This window comes from Onychostoma macrolepis, chromosome 08 (assembly GCF_012432095.1).
Source record: "Onychostoma macrolepis isolate SWU-2019 chromosome 08, ASM1243209v1, whole genome shotgun sequence".
NCBI classification, from domain to species: domain Eukaryota; kingdom Metazoa; phylum Chordata; class Actinopteri; order Cypriniformes; family Cyprinidae; genus Onychostoma; species Onychostoma macrolepis.
This window is the reverse complement of record NC_081162.1, coordinates 8,372,573-8,376,603: the sequence shown is the minus strand read 5'-3', so window position 1 is coordinate 8,376,603 and position 4,031 is coordinate 8,372,573.

Sequence of the window (4,031 nt, the reverse complement as noted above, 5' to 3'; positions counted from 1 at the left end):
TGAAAATTCTGTCATAATTTACTCGTCTCATGACAATCCAAAACTGCATGAGTTTGTTTTTTTCCTGATGAACACAAAATAAGATATTTTGAAGAATGCGTGTAACCAAACATTTGCTGGTAGCTGTTCACTTCCATAGTATGAAAAAAAAAAAAAAAAAACTATGTCAATGGAAAAATCAACAGGGAACAATAGTCAACAGGGATCAGATCAGGTTTTGCTTTTACACACTCTTCAAAATATCTTATTTTTCTTCAAAATATCTTCTTTTGTGTTCATAAGGAATAAATTAATACAGATTTGGAACAACTTGAGGGTGAGTAAATGATGACAAAATTGTCTTGAGGTAAAAACTTTTCACTGAGAGAAAAAATAATAATAATTCTGAGCACAATCATAATAAACCATAAGGCAAACATACTGAATTTAACTGAGAATAATTTTCCGTCTCATGACTGAAGGTATGAATGATGTATCTAAGAACTAACCAAAGGTTTCAGTCGTAGTCTAAGCTAACATGAAGCACTAGATCTTCTGACTGTGGACATCAGTGTTTAGCAGTTTATATGTAGCCTCTGCCCAAACTCATTTAGAACAGCATGAAGCTTGTGGGTCAGTAATCATTCTGAAATCTAATAAAATGCTTAAATCACATCAGGGTTTACAGAAGAATTTCTCTGAAGATAATGAGCACCGACAAACTTTCATAGTGCTCAGATGGAGACACAATACACTTCAGGACACTTCAGTCTGGTGTATAAACCTTTAGCTGCATTTGACCACTTTAATAATTTCAAATACCTTTATGTCAATAAAATCTTTAACAAAATTTATTAGATTGTCAATCCCACAATTTCGCCAAGTATTTCATTGCTTAAAGCTCCCAAGAGAACAACAAAAGCAATAAAACCTCACTTAACTGAAAAGAGAATAATGCTGCCAAGTCTTTATGGGGAAAGAGAGGAAATACAATTTGTTTTGATCTGTGTTCATCTATATTCAGCACCGTGTGACCAGAACTAATTGTGAACCTTGTTTTCAATATTAGACTGTACTCTGCCAATTTCTTTGACAAAAGTTAATATAACATGATTCGTTTAAGACAATCTGGTAGGAAATATTCTTGTCATATGAACACATTTTTCAGAATCAAATATAATGTGATCCCTGGGTCTAAATATTCAATTATTCTATCTATATGTGTGATCCAACCACTTTCCAGGAGCAAGCAGTTTGTCTGGCCACACTAAATGTGCAACAAAACACTAGTCAGTGGAAGTCAGTTAATGTTTAAAACCAGCCAATTAGATTTCTGTGAACCAATGAGATTTCACCTTGAACCCAGCTGTCGCACCCAGTTAGGAAAAAATCTCAGATTTGCATGGAACACTTAGCTTTAAATGTCATTTTATAGCATCACACCTATAAGACAATAGTGTTAGTCAACACTTCCCTTGTCAAAACGAAGTGCCCTTATTTGTATTGAACATGGACTTTAGTGAACTTCAAATCTTAAAAAAACTAAAAAACAAACTGTACTTCTATATAACATAAAATTAAAATGCAAATTAAGTGTACTGAAAGTGTAATTAGGAAATTACGGTAACACTTTAGAATAGGGAACACTTATTCTAATTTGCTGCTTATTAATAATTAGTACGGTAGTTGATAAATTTAGGTATTGGGATTAGGGATGTAGAATAAGGTCATGTAGAATAAGGCATTAATATGTGCTTAATTACTACTAATGAATGGCTAATATTCTAGTAATAAGCTTGCTAATAAGCAACTAGTTAAGAGACCCTAAAATAAAGTGTTACCGAAATTACTTATAAAGATGTATTTACAGTAAGTCCTACTTAAGTGTGTCAAAAACACTCTAAAATTCAACTAATTGCATTTAATATATTCAATCTATCCTATATTTTCATTTAATTGCAGTTTGCACCTCAGTATATTCTTTTAAAATGCAATAATGAGTACTCTGTTTAAAGGAAAATCAACTGTACTTCTTTTTCACAAGGGTTTGCAACCGAGAGCACACGCTAACGTATTGAGTGGTGTGAACAAAATAAGATAATGTCAAGCAGAAAGACAGAGAGGAGGAAAAGAGACAGAGGAGGGAAGGAAGTACTTGATGACAAAGACCTTGGCGACTACTCTGCCCAGATTTTCGCAACTGAATGGCATGCCAGGCATTTGTCTTGATTGTTCTTCCTGGTTGTGGTCAGGTTGGCGTGAGTCGCAGGCCAGATAAGCATCTATTATTTTTAGTGCTGAACAACGGCCCCAAGGGAGCTGGTATCCTGTTCATATCGCGAAACACTGCAACAGAACCCAGCAGAATGTGATCGTAGAAGATACACTACAACAGGTTGGGATGTAACATGACAGATTTTGCAGCCGCTCTCGCAAAAATTGGATTTGTGCTTTTGTTTAAAGTACAGTAGTTAACTGAGCTAATGCAATCATTTTCTTATATAAAAAATAGGTTTTATTGCATGGCAATTTCATGTCATTTGTATGTAATACATTGTAATTCTTTTTTATAAATTATTTATTAAATATATTATAACATAACTATTATTTTGGGGGGTTACAAACTACTCACAATTAAAGCCAGACTCTAAAGGAATCCACAATTAGCAGACATGCACTATCAGCCATCAGTTTGACTCTAACTAATCTGAGCACAGAATGATTGACAGAGCCTTAGATAGCCTTGTGACTGAATTCTTGACATACAAAAACATTTCTGACTTCTTTTGAACGTGTAACACCAGGACAACACTAAAGGAGATGGGTATGAACAGATAGCTCCGTCTGAACAGGCCTGTCTGGTTGTGGCAGCTACCCTTAGGGTGAGATGGAGACCAAGACATGGGACATTAGACATGAAAACACGGGGATCTCTGAATCTCCTAGAAAATTACTGGCACCTTTTATCATTAACAGTATAAAGGTAAAAATACAACACTAAAAAAATTAACCTGTTGACTAAAGCAAGGGTTTCTCCTCAACTTTAAGATTAAAATCAGAATTTTTAATCCAGAATTTTTAATCCTAATTTATCCCTTATTAGAATTAAACTGGTCAAAGACATAAATTCAGTTTTAATGTCATTAAACTGGAAAAATAAATTTCCTGCATTAACACGCTAATTTTGACAGCACTAATATATATATACAGATATTTAAAATTTGTTCCTTTAGTGTTAATTTAATAGTCAAAATAAATAACACTACATAAAAATAGTTATGCAAGTAGTTAAATACTCAAAATACTGTATTTAATCAACATGTTTAAAGACTTTTTGGTAGGTTCCCTTTACTGACAGCCTAATAATTATTATTATTAATAATTAATTAATTTATTTATTTATTTATTTTTTAAATTTAGCTACATTTGTTTAAAGTTCTTTATTGGCATCTATAGTCCCATAAACACCTTTAACATCAGAACCTTTCCATTCCACAAATGGTATTGTATTAATGAGTATTAATGTTCTTCACTAAGAAAAAAATGGTTATTTTAAAACAATTCCCCAAAAAAGGTTCTTCTGCTGTGAAACCCCTCCTTTTGGAACCTTTATTTCTATACTGCAAAAAAACTTCTTCAAAATGTAATGTCTAATTCAATGTGTTATTTGCCATTTCTTTGAAAATATTTGTGAAATTTACTAGCAACTTCTGAATGGAAATAGTTACAAAGTAGTTTTTCAGTGGAATGCATGGTTTTTATGTTGTTTCCTTGATTAACTTCACTTTAAACATTAATATTTTGGGGGTATATATTATTGCATGTATGTCTATTTCTGATACGTGACAGACGAGATACAAATGTTTTATGTTTGCTGATTGTGTACTTGTTGGACAGAGAGACATAGAGGGTGTGTGTGTGTGTGTGTGTGTGAGGTACTTTACAACTCCACCCCTCGGGTGAAATGTGACTGCAACTACAGCATGCTGAACGCTCAACTCCAAAAGAGAGAGAGAGCGAGAGAGTGAGAGAGAGAGAGAGAGCGAGCATTA